Source organism: Lissotriton vulgaris, chromosome 7 (assembly GCF_964263255.1).
Source record: "Lissotriton vulgaris chromosome 7, aLisVul1.2, whole genome shotgun sequence".
Classification (NCBI taxonomy): domain Eukaryota; kingdom Metazoa; phylum Chordata; class Amphibia; order Caudata; family Salamandridae; genus Lissotriton; species Lissotriton vulgaris.
Genome location: NC_141695.1, coordinates 1,319,342,354 through 1,319,355,753, shown reverse-complemented (window position 1 = coordinate 1,319,355,753; position 13,400 = coordinate 1,319,342,354). Strand labels below are relative to the sequence as shown.

Below are 13,400 nucleotides of genomic sequence, written 5' to 3'. Positions count from 1 at the left end.
TCATCTGTTAGACGTTTACTCCAGGCTTCCTCTTTAATCTGTTGTTTACATTCTTGGATACCCTGTTAATATATTTTTCTTAGACTTGCTATTTGTTCTCTGTTTCTAGGACATTCTTTCGAGGCTTTAGGCAAAGCCAAGTGTGCCTTGGAACAACTACTGTCGAACCATCTCTTGCCTTGATACCTGCTAGGTTTATTTGTGACCGAAAGGTCTGTGTTTATTTGGTGACAAATGGCGTCAAATGCACCAACTATCTGCATTCTCGGTAAGGAATAGTCCAAGCAAGTGGCTACCTCCGTTTGAAACTTGGATAAAACTTCCAACAGTAAGGATTCCGCGATCACCTTTGACCATTTGAGTCTTGTGCCCTGGTCTCTTGTTGTCAGGTAACTAACTCCCATAGCCTGTGTTTCTTTAAATCCCAGAACACCCCCTGGGGCCACCTCTAAGATCACAGGGTTATGGTCACTAAAAACAGAAGCTCCCACCTTGTATAATAAAACCCTAGATAAAACAAAAGATGACAAAAAAATATCATCTATGACTGTACCCGAGTCTTTTGCTTTAAACGTAGGTACCCTAGGACCCCCTTCGACACACCCAGATTCAAAAAGATTCATGTGGGCCAAAAGATTCTCCAGGGCCTCCCCTTGTTTTGTGTGTTCAAAGTGTGTACATACCGAATACGGGGTCCTTCATGTGCTTCAATATTACAATCTAGGCCACACAGGTGGATGTTAAAATCACCCATAAGGATGACATCAAAAGTACTTTGTTTGGATCTATATCCTGAAAAAAAAAAATCTTCTAAGCAAACTAAATACTGATTTGTTAAATCGCTCTCGCTTGAATTATAAAAATTGATAAATAGCACTTTATATGTTTTTGTCCCTGACAACTCTACTATTAAACAATTATGAGAACTTGACTCTAGCTGCTTTAAAGTACCGTTCAGCTTAAGGATAAGGAGGAGTACCAGACCTCCCCTTAGCTCTACCGGCCAGGCCAGGTTTCGCAGGGATACAAAAGTGGCTATATCCATCTAAAGAGAAACTATTTGATGTACCCCAGGTTTCTTGAAGTGCTATTATATCATGCAACTTTAAAGATCCCACCCAGTTATCATTCCTGCTATTTTTACTTAATCCCGCGGTGTTCCAACTCAGGATTTTACATGGGGTAACTTGGTACCGTTCAATTACATTTAGTACTGGTATACAGTTTGTAGTTTCTAGTTAATCGTTCTCCTCCAATTGACAAAAAAGGGGAAAAACAATTAGAGTTAAACCCATACCCTGGGAACTTTTGGTTCCCGTGTGTGCTTTCTGGGTCGCATGGGGATTCTGGGGTGGGTATTATTTTGGGGGAGGGCGGGGGTATCCCCAGTCTGTGTGGTAAGATTTCTTCTGCATGGTGGGGGCGGTGAAAGGGTGGAACGGACATTTCTCTGGGTACTAGGTAGTGGGTAGAAATAACCCAAAGGCAAAGGCCTGATGCCGGTATTTACTATGTCCGATCCATCCCAGAACAGTTTGCCAGCTACGTCATGTTAATTAAAGTTTACAACAATACAATCCCCTGCCAGGGTCTTGGGGCGATAACCAACCCAGCCTACCCTTCTGACCATGCTAATACAAAAAGAAATATCTGTCACACCGCTAGAATACTGCCCACACCAGTTCCTAGATTTTCTTAGGAGCTCCTGGGTGGACTCTCTGCTATTAGTTTCTAGCGGGCTACTCCTGTAAATACAGCCACCAAGGGGACTGCTTCGGGGGGGGGAGGTGCAAATTAAACTCACAGGGTTTTAATAGTGCGTTATTAACATTTTGATGATTTTCTAAGGTCTTTTGCCCTATGCACTTAGCAGCTGCAGGTGCCAGTAGTAAGGGTGGGTTTCCCAAAACGTGTGACTTGGGTATCAAACTCGGCTCTATGTTAGCTGGCATCGTAGTCGTGTCAGCCTGGATATTGGTTGGCCGGAGATTGGTAGAAAACTTTCCTTATACCCTATACCAAATATGTGTGATTGCTGAGCATGCATCAGTGAGTCGTGTTGCACACAATATTCTTTTACAAAAGAATCAATTACATCACATCTCTTTAATAATCCTGAGATGCATGTATTAAGCGTGTCCACAATGTCTTTTGCGATTCCAACTAAAACAGGCTCTAAGCGCAGGTTAAACATTTCCTCTATCTTGTCGCTCAGTTTACTAAGAATAGCGTGTTCATTGTCACTATTGGAATTAGTGACATGTTTTGACTTTCTCGTGCATTTCTTAGTACTTCATTTGTCCATAGTCTGTTGCACACTTGAGCTAGGTAACTCTTCTGGGTGGGGCTGAGAGGCCAAAGTGTTCTCTCTAGATACCTCCACAATAGTGACTTCTTCCTCGTTGTCGGACAAAGTATCATTTCGTATTGGCTGAGTCTCTGGGTGTGCCCCTATCATAATCATATCATTTAGTCCCATCCCATCTGCAGAGGTTACCGAGGAGCTCAGACCCAGTTCCTTCTCTGCATTTGCAATTTCTTTAGTAATAACGCCCACTACTGAGGTTAAATAAGAAATAATAGAGTCCGATTTTCGCGCTACTTTAGCTTTTTGACCCCCTTGTCCCCCATTACACAGTTGTTTTCTCTTACCCATTAGTGAAACTTTGGGGGGTGGCCCGACCCGGCATCCTCTGGCCCCTGACAGCCACAGACGGCCCGCCCTTTGCCCGTGCTTAGCCCGGCGTCCGCCCGGCGCGTCCCGCGTTGCGGGGTAGGCCAGATAATTTAAGTCCTTCCGGTTAACATAGGGGAGGGGCGAGTGGTCCAGAGGGCCCAACAGCGTCCTGGGGCTTGTGGTCCTCCTGTCAGCCTCCAACCAGCACGGCGTCACCACCTGGGCGATGCATCTCCTCTCACGGTCAGAACTGGGATTGAGCTCAGAATTGGCTTCAATAGCCAGAACTTCCTTAGTGGACGAACTGACATTTGGATAAGCGGGTTTTGATTTGCAAACTTTAGAAACATGGCATTTCTTCTTGCATTTAGCACAAAATGTGTCCATGGCAGGACAAAAAGGAGCATTCCCTCGATTTCTGCTACCGCACCTATAACATTCAATACTTTACGTTGTTTATCGTACTTAACTTCCTTCTTGACTACAGCTTTATCAATAGCTAAGGTATGTGTCCTAGTATCTAAAGCCATTTGATCCATATACATAGCAGTTGATTCTATATTTTTCGCAAATTCCAAAGCTTTATCCAAAGTCAGATCTTGAGTAATTAACAACTTTTCTTGTATCTTTTTACTATTAGTTTTTTCAACTATTTGATCTCTTATTTCATCATAAAAGGTTTTATAATTGCATGTAGCAGCTAAAATCTGTAGATCACTTACAAACATTTCAATAGATTCCCCAGGTAACTGTATTCTCATGTAAAATTGATGTCTCTCCATATTAATGTTACGTTTTTAAAAAATCTAATATCCTATACTTTTAAGGATGATGCATATTCATCAATAGCATCACCCTCACCCATGACGACAGAAGGACGAAGATGTTTTAACATTTTTCTCCCTTCTGTACCCAAGGAGTGAAGTAATAATGCAAACCTTTTCTTTTGAGTAAAAACATCTGCTTCAATGGCTTCTAGATTAGCCTCAAAACCCTCGATGCCATAATTCCCATTCTAAGGGAGAGTTACCAGGAGCGGAGAGGAAAGGAGGAGATGGTAGAATAGACTGTTGCATTACTAATAATCACAATAAAATTGATAAAATAATATAAATCTAGAGAATGAATGTATACAGTTCCTGTTGGGGAAATAGTTAATGCACTTAATAACAGTATATGCAATGTAAAGTATTATGTAGTAATAGTATGTAATCAAGAATACTGTGAAAAGTACATGCTAAAAATTATATAAAGTAATCATAAATCTGTTTAAATAAAAATGTACACAAAAGTAAGGTGTGTGCATCCTGAAATGCACGTAGAACTTTTCAAAAATGGTATATTGTTCCAATTAATCCAAAGCGCTGAAAGTTGAGAAGGCAGAAAAAACTCAAAATGTTTGAATAATATAAATGCGTTGTATAAATAGTTTCACACAGCTGGAACTTGATAATTGAGCTGTCGATAAAACGCTGTGGAATCTGGATGAAAACGAGGCTTGAAACGCATATAATTCACAGTTGTGAGGGAACCAGTAGACAATTCTTAAACGCTCACGTAGTGCTGACGCTTCGGCGTTGCTCAGCCAATTACTGTTGCCAGGAACCATGAATAAACAAACAATGGCTTGACGCTGAAAGAACTGACGTCGCAATGACACTTCGACGTTAAGATCCAGTTGCATGCGTGCGTTCAATACATGTGCTGCTTGTTTTTCAATTGACAATCGGAATGTCTTCAAAGTCAACCACATGCGCTAAAGCTGAAAGCGCTGTCAAGGACGACTCCCTTTACGCTTGAGTGCGTTTGATTTTCAAACGAAACTCGCTTCACGTTTGATTGCACCGACGAGGTAAACGCGCCAAAATCATGAATTGAAAAGGTGAAGTAAACAGTGCGACACTTGGTCTTGATAACAGTTCAAAAGTGTACTCACATATTAACGCTCGTTACGCAGGTTGTAAAGCCTCTAATTAATAGGGTTATTGTTTTCACACTCGGCTTCACCCGCTGTTAATTATCCAATTAGGAAGTGATTTTCTTAACGTTAGGCCGCACGAGCTTCAGGACAAACAGTTTATTTTCAATTATAACAAAATTGCCTCTCAAAGTTACGCTGAGTTTCACGCTCCACCGGCTAAAAGTGGTTTATTAAGTCAATTACTTTTGTCCAGAGCACTAATTAGTCAGGCACAGACTGTACACAACAAGGAGGATACATTACAGCAGACTTGTGGTTGATATAGAAGGGTATGGAATAAAATGACAATGTGAGTAAAGTTGATCCTGCCTCATTAGTCCGGGCTTCATTATAAAGGACAGCAAGGGTGTGGGGACCAATCAGGAAATAAAGTCCAGTTGAAAAATTCACTATTTGGGCATTTTCTCTGTACACATATTACCAGAGTCAGCCTGGAGGGATTTGTCCAGGGAAATGACACAGAGTTAGGGTAAACTATTTAAAAATTGTTGCACAAGCACCGATTTCTGCAGTTATTCCTTATTTCGAGACCTTTAACTTGAAGTATAAAGAGGGTTTGTTCCCTGAAAAAAAATCAAATCCTGTAATATCAGTATTTCCCCTTGGGGAAATTCCAGATGAATTTACTGAAGCAGTGATCTCTGTGCCTTCAGAGTAACCACTGTCAAAGCAGATCCTCTGATGGCAGTGCCAATTTGTGTCTGATCGCTCTCTTATGGGCAGTCGTGCACCAAACCTTTTTCTTTTTCAAAAACAACCTCCAAAGCAGGAGTTTTATTTTTTTTTTTAAACTAACTAATGGCCCCCACAACCAGATAGTTTTCTCCCAAACTGCATGAGCCAGTTTCCATTTTGTTTTTGTCCAGTACTGACAGGTTTTTCCGGACAGTGACACACAGAAAGAAATACACCAGACTTTCCGCTCGAAACATGGTAGGTAGTCTGATGTCCTTACACCAATAGCCCCTACTCTGTTTGTCTTTCAGAGTAGGCAGTCCCACAGTACACAACAACACAAGAGTACCAGAGGGTCTGTAGGTAGTGTAAGTTAATGGTGCAAATCACCACATGGCACAAAAACTTCCTAACTGACTAAAAAATAGTGGTAAACTAAGACAGCTTAGCAGATGGTCAAAGATACTCATCAGGCACCACTCGGAACCGCCCTTCATCATTTGGGATTCCTTTGAGACCATACACCCAGATGTACTGTTCTCAGGAAAAAGGTAACCAAGATGGTAAGTGGTCCTCTCAGCTGAGAAAGGAGGCAGTATGGTCTTACCACTTCCCTACAAGGGTGAGTTGTAAAAAGTGAGGTGACCAAAAAAGTGCAGTGCAAAAGGAGAAAATGAAAACAATGAAAAAGTGCATTTAAAATTGGACGAGGGAGTACTGAACGATTTTATTCTGGTGATACTTGCTCTACCAATATTAAAAAATTGTCAAGACAGTTTGAAAATTAGCTGTCTAGATATGGTACCAGGTCGACATGTTTCAGCAATGAGGGACGTATTCATCCTTGCTTTCTTCAGGACCCAACAACAACTATTGCTACTGCAAAACAAAGTAAGATATACAGTGAAAAGTAAGAATAAGAAAACAGGTATGGAGACAAGCACAGAGATCACCTGAAGATTCTAGGTGTTGAGTCTTGTCTTTTCTTACAGGTCATGTATTTCACGAACTTGTAGGAAGTGAAGACCTCACCCCACCTGGCAGTGGCTCAGGAGTAGAGTGAAGCACCACTCTCTCCATCGGTACTTCTAAGCCGGCATCTGGGCCGACTGGGGACTCCCCATATTTTTTCAAATTCTCTTATCCCTCCAATTCTCTGAGCATAAATTTGTTCGCTTTTTCTAACCCTTTCCATTTTATGGAGCCATTCCTGCACCATGGGGCAATGCTGTGAACCCCAATTCTGCAATAGCAGCGATCTTGCAACCACCATTGCAATATAAACCAGTGTTGCCAGTTGTTCAGAAAGCATACGGTCTGGATCGAAACCATACAAAATTTACTTTACATTCGAAAAAAATCATAATATTATAGTGATTTTGAAAAAACAAGAAAATCCCATCACAGAATGCCGTTATTTTTAAGCAAAAGGCCATTATGTGGGACCAATTAGCCGGAGCATAATAAATACACCTAAAGCAATTAGATGGATGATTAATATACATTTTTGCGATAACAGCCGGTGTGCGATACAAAAGCCATTTGCTGAAATATAGCATTCTGCGCCAATTGGCTCCCCTTAATACAGTAAAATTCAATTTGTTAATGGTCTTCCAGGTAATTGGGGATAGCACATGATTTTCTTGTCTCTGCCATTTACTGATGGCTTTTAGGCTTAAATCCCCCTCCCTACTCAAGATTAAACAGCTTTTCCACTCCCCGGGTTTCCTCTCCCGTGGGTTTGCAAAAAGGTTGTTAGTCAATTGAGTAGGTAAGCTAATTCGTGTAGTGTCCATTTGACCCAGAATTCTATAAAATCAATTTATATGAACCAATCAATAAAAAATTCCCATGGATTAGAGATGCCATCTCTGTCAGGGTTATCCAAGATTCATTCCTGACATAGTCCCTTAACATATTAAACCCTGCTCATTGCCAGTTGTCCAGAATTTCGGGGCGTATTTCAATCCCTATGAGTGAAAATACACTTTTCAGGGGGGTTGTTAAATTAAAAATGGGAAGGTAGTATCTTTTAAGCATCGCAGAGCGTCTCTTAAAAAAACTGTTTAGTATCTTATAGCGAACAAATTTGGGTGATTTAAGTACCTGAAGCGGGGAGGGTATCTTAATTTCAAGACAGATTAAATCAAAAAAGAAATTTATAAATATCGTCCGACCATGAATTGGATTTTTAAATCTTGCCAAATATTGTGCAAAATATGCATTATAATAATCCTTAAGATTTGGTAGAGCAAGGCCACCTTTCTCCTTATCCTCATAGAGAGTGCCTAGTGCGATCCGGGGTGTCTTTTTGGCCCAAATAAATGCTGAAAACAAAGATTCTGCTTTAGAAATAAAGACCCGGGTAAAAAACAGGAAATAGTGGAAAACAAAAAATTAAATAAGGTAAGAACAGACATTTTTATTAGCGCAACACGGCCAAGAATGGATAATTGCAATGGATTCCATCGTGCAAGCATTGAGCGAACCTTCTGAAGAAGCGGTTCAAATTTAGTATATACAGATCTTTAACGAACGGAGAAAAAAAAACCCTAGCTATCTTTTGGGTCTGTTATTAATGCAGCTGCGTAGATCAGAATGAATTACTGGGTATATACCCCCACAAACCAGAATTTCCGTCTTTTTATTAATGCGGTACCCCCTGAGAGCCTCAAATTCTTCAAAAATCTTCAAAGCATGTGTTTGAGATTGCATATCAGGTTTGATTAACAACATAATATCGTCAGCATATAATTTAATCTTGGCCATGGTGGTAACGGGGGGAGAAATATTTACACAGTTTCCGATTGCGGTTGCTAATGGTTCAATAAAGAATGCGAAAAGGATGGGTGACAGTGGGCAGCCCTGCCTGGTACCTCGCTTAACTAACACTGATCCCACCGAAGCTGCATTAATAATAACGTTGGCTTGAGCACCTGTGTAAAGCTTCTGTATCAGGTTTGTGATTTTCTGAGGAATCCCAAAATTGTGTAAAAGACTTTTCCGCATATATTAACAAAATTAATGCAGGTACCTCTCGTGTATCAAAATAATCTAAAGCCTCAGTCAAAAAATGTGTATTGGTTATCAATTGTCGACCGGCTATAAAGCCATTTTGATCCGGATGAATCAGGTCTGCAGAAATGGAATCGAAACGTATGGATAATAATTTTGTCGTGATTTTATAGTCCGTATTTATTAATGTGATGGGTCTGTATGAATTCGGATCTTTAGCTTCTTTACCCCTTTTCAAAAAACTCACCACAGTTCCTTCCCGGAACGAGTCTGGAATTGAACCGCCATTCAACATAGAATTTAAAAGTTGCAAAAAAAGATCAGAAAAAGAACTAAAAAATACCTTGAAAAACTCAGCGGGGAACCCATCAGGCCTACAAGCCTTGCCTATTGGAAGGTCTTTCACCACAAGCTCTATTTCCTCCCTAGTGAATGGTTTAACCATTGTAAATTGATCTATTGGGGAAAGAGTAGGCAGTGCGTGTTTACTCAAAAAATCAAGTAGCTTTTGCTGATCTATATTAAGATGTCTAATATAGATCTGATTGTAGTGAGAAAGCATTATCTTCCCTATCTCAGCCGACTCAGATGTCTCTATATGAGTGGTGGGGCATTTTAGGGAATGAATCAGATTTGCTGCAGCTTGTTCTTTAGCCTGCCAGGCCAAGAATTTACCGGTAAAATGACTTTCCTCATACATTTTTTGCAATTGCCTAAGAAAAATCTCTTCGCTTTGAGTGAAAAAATGTTTACTAAGTTCCCTCTTGGCTTCGTTTAATTGTTCCTGCACACTACTAGCGGGATTCTGCTGCCCAAGTTCAGTCAAGACATGTATTTTTTTGTTGAAGTGAATTCTTTATATTCCTAGAAGCAGGCCATTCTGCTGCATCTTTACCGATAATTATACTCCGGACAAAAGCCTTCAAGGAATCCTAAACAAAACTAGGGGGAGCTGTTCCAATATTGCGAGCAACAAAGTCTGAAATTTCTAATTTAAGTGATGTCACCCATGCTGTATCGTACAAATACTTTTTATTGAACAACCATCGCTTAGGGGTTCTTATATTGTCCGCCAATGCCAGTTCAATGACTAGCATTGCATGATCAGAGAACCCGTTATGCAAAATCTTCTGATAACAAAAATTAAGTAGTTGAGAAACAAGAAAAAAATAGATACTGGAGGAAGACTTGAATCTACCGGACCAACAGGTAAATTCTTTTTTTGATGGGTTTTGTGTTCGCCAAGGATCGCAAAGATCCAATGTCGTCATATTGTTAATAATGGATCCAAGTGATTTAAGCTGTTTTTTCATATGGGAAGTTGAATCCAACTTTATATTCATCGCAATATTGAAATTGCCGCCGATAACAATATCTCCTCCCACCATCAATAAGGATTGAAATAGATCCTCATGAATCTCAGATTTATCCTGAACTGGGGCATAAAAACTGACAAAAGTAATGGGTCTTTGTCGATTGTTAATTTTGCATTTGGCCCAGCACCAACGGCCTGAACCACCGTGTTCTGTCTGTATAATCTCAGCATGTAAATTCTTATTTCGAAAGAGCGCAACCCCATGCTTGCACTCAGAGAACGAAGAGAAGCCTCGATAGGACGACCATGAATTAAACATAAAAAACTGCTCAATTTTTGTAGCTGGAATAGGAGTCTCTTGTAACATAATGACAGCGGGATTTTCAGTCTTCACCCATAACTCTATGGCACGCATTTTTTTCTTAAATTTTAAGCCATTAACATTCAAAGAAATAATTTTCATACCCATTCTAATAAAATACTAAAATCGAAAACCTGAAAGAAGAATATCTCAAGGAACATTGCACATTCTCTATCTGACTGCCCCTTTTATCGATTACAATCATCATGAAAAGCAAAAATGGTAAGAAATTGAAGAGTAAATGAGCAGTAGCACAAAGGACTTCATTTTTTGTTTTTTTCCCTCGATTCCCCTCACTCCACCAGTGCTCCCCCCAGCCATCCAACCCCCCCCAGCTGTTGTGGCCCTTCTCCTACTCCTACTCCACGCTAGCCTCAAACCCCTATCCCTCAACATTGGGGTGTCGTGTTATTACACCCCTTCACCCCTGAACACCTGACCTGACCTCCCTCCGCCCCCACAATCTTGAGAAAAGGGCAACTGAAGCATTACAAAGAATTACAAAGAAAAAAGCAGAAAAGAAAACAATTGCCCTTCTAGCCAGAAGAAATCTCCTTAAGAAATCTCCTTAAGCAATTCCTGCGCTTCATCGACATCTGACAAAATATAAAATTTGCCCTTAATCAAAACTTTCAATTTAGATTGCTGAGCAATCATGGCTTGGGCTCCCTTGGCTTTAAACAGATGTAAAATTTTAAACGAACTCCTTCCTCCTACGGGCCGCAACAGCGGACATATCTGAGAAAATTCGACATTTGGTAGTTGCATTTACTGCGAATTGTCTCTGCTGGATAGCCTTGGAAAGGATTGATTCCTTTATCCGAACATCTGAAAAGTTCAATAGAATTGTGCGGGGAAGTGTAGAATTGGGAAACGGCTGGAACGCGATGAGCTCTAGTGATTGTTAAGTCCCCCTTAAATTCTGGGATCACTTTCTGCTGTAAGAAAGAGGTGACCCAGTGCACCATATTGGACCCCTCTATTCCTTCTAGAACCCCCACTATTCGAAGATTCGATCTTCTAATATAGTTTTCCAAATCATCCAGTTTTAAATCCAAAGCCCTTGTAGTCTTGGAAATAATTTTAGCATCTTTCTTGACCTCAGTCATTTGATCTTCCAGATTAGAAATTTCGCCCTCAGCCTCTTGCAACCGAGCAGGGAAAGTGGAAACTAAATCTTCGATTTTATCCAATCGCTGATGAATTAAAGCAAGTTCAGCTTTTTGGAACCTTTTCATTTCCCTCACCTCGTCCAAAATTAAGTTTAGCATATCTTTGACTGACATCTGCAATTCACCAACAGTCTTGGTGTCCATATCAAGAATGGGGCTGACTAGAGCCACTGAATCAGTAGATCTCAAATCGACTTGAGACACTGCCAATTCAGCGCCCCTTTGGCCTACCAATGCCAAGCTTTCATTAATTTGTAGTAAGGTAGTGGTGGAAACAGTTGACATGGGGCCTAGATTCCCCGAGGATACCTTAGAAGCTGTTACTTCAGATGGAATTTGTGCCGGATTTTGCCCTAAAAGCACAGGAGGCACGGCAAGTAGAGCAGCAGATTGGACTGAGCTGCCAGCAAAAATCATACTTGGCTTCTTCTCAAACAAAGGAAATTGCTTTAGACTTTAGGCACATCCGGCATGTTGACTCTCTTTACTTCCTTTAATCCGTTTTGAGTAAACTGCCCCGTCAGAGCAGCCTCCAAACCAAGATTTGTGATATTCGTGTTTCTGGTCTCCGCTGGTCCCACATTCTCACCCGGAATAATTGGGGCAGGTTGTTCTATGAGAAACCACTCCAAGTCATCTGAGCACTCAGAGGAGTGTATAGAACCTTCCATCTTACCACCGTCCTTACCCGTTAATTTAGCGGCTTCTGCTGCCTCTTTAGCCTGCTGTCGGCAGGCCTTTGCTTTAGCACGAGCATTCAAAAGTTTGCCCATATCCAATGGAATAATATTCAATCTTACTGCAGTAAAAAAAAAAAAAAAGTTTGCCCATATCAAATGGAATAATATTAAATCTTACTGCAGTAAAAAAAAAAAAAAAAAAAGAAGAAGAAGGAGGAGAGAGAGGAGCCAAGGATTCTGGATGTCGAAGTTCAAACCGCCAGAAATGCAAAAAAAGGTACAAAAAACCAGCTCAGTTTTTAGCGGTGCAACGAAAGTTCCTTTCCCTTCTGCGTTTACAGTGTATCTCAGTGTATTTCAATGTGTGGCAATTCAGTAAAAGTGTTTCTTCCCCTTCCCCTTCTGCGCGTTTTTAACTCCGTGCGCCTTCCCCTTCTAAACAAGAAGGAACGAAGCTCACCTGCCACCACCGACATAGAAGCAAGACCCGGTTTGGAAAAGATGCGGGCGTCTCAAAGCATCAAAATCGCTGGCCTGCTGGTCCGTCGGCCAGAGAATCATCGCAGCTACAAGCAATCCGCCACTGCTGAGTCTGCAGAGTTTAGGGGAAGGCATATAAACCAGAAAAAAAGATTCTCAGGGGGCAAGCTCTTGCCACTGTCTCGCTGACCTCTACTGAAAGAATGCCTGCGGGACCTCCAAAAACGTCTTCCGTCCCCCGTCCAGGGCGCCGAGAGGCTTTTTTTTCCGGGAAGCGCGAATTATTTGCAGAAGACCGGAATGGTCACTGATAATTTGCCGAGACGTAAAGCAGGAGCGGCTAAAACGCCAGCTACCTGCCGCCATCATCCTCGTGGGGGGAGGAGCCAGGGCAGAGTGCTCAGGTGCTACGTGGAGGCGTGGAACTCCACCGTAGCGTCAGGAACCCCCTAGGAAGGCGCGCCGTCCACCATGTATTAAGTCCCATAAAACAAAAGCCCTTCAGGGGGAAAAAGCTCTCGACCTTAGAGAAACCCTTGAAAATAAAGTGGAAGAGCCTAATTAATTTTCTTACAATTAGGCCCTTGAGTTTTGAGTATATGTCTTTCGTTTAGAATAAATTAATTTCAGTTTGAGTACTAAAGAAGTTAAAATATTATAATTGCCTCAGTGTCGGATTAATATATGCAGTATAAATATTCATGCATGGACGGTTAATATTAAAAATAATTGATGATGAATATGTTAATGAAAGAGGAGTATTTGGAAAACTGGCCAAATGTGACTGTAGAGAATATGTCAGTTTTACTTTGAACTTTGAAAACAGTCTTATGTTGTATTTTGTTCAAAACCATCTTTCTGTCACGTGAATACCACCACCAACCCCCTCCACCGTACGTGAATAGTTTTTGATCAGGTCAACGTTTAGTTGTGTATAAGCTGGATAGTGTGTTAATTATATGCAGAAATCCATGTAGGGTAGAGGAGTATCGTCGAAAAAAAATGGATGTAAATATAAATCTGATATTGAAAAGCGGCAATTAA

The 13,400-nt window shown here is 40.9% G+C and overlaps 1 protein-coding gene across 1 annotated transcript in view; it reads left to right on the top strand.

Moving 5' to 3' along the window:
* LOC147703591 (uncharacterized) overlaps positions 1 to 13,400 on the top strand; it is a 265,386-nt gene that overhangs the window by 195,816 nt on the left and 56,170 nt on the right. The window lies entirely within an intron of this gene.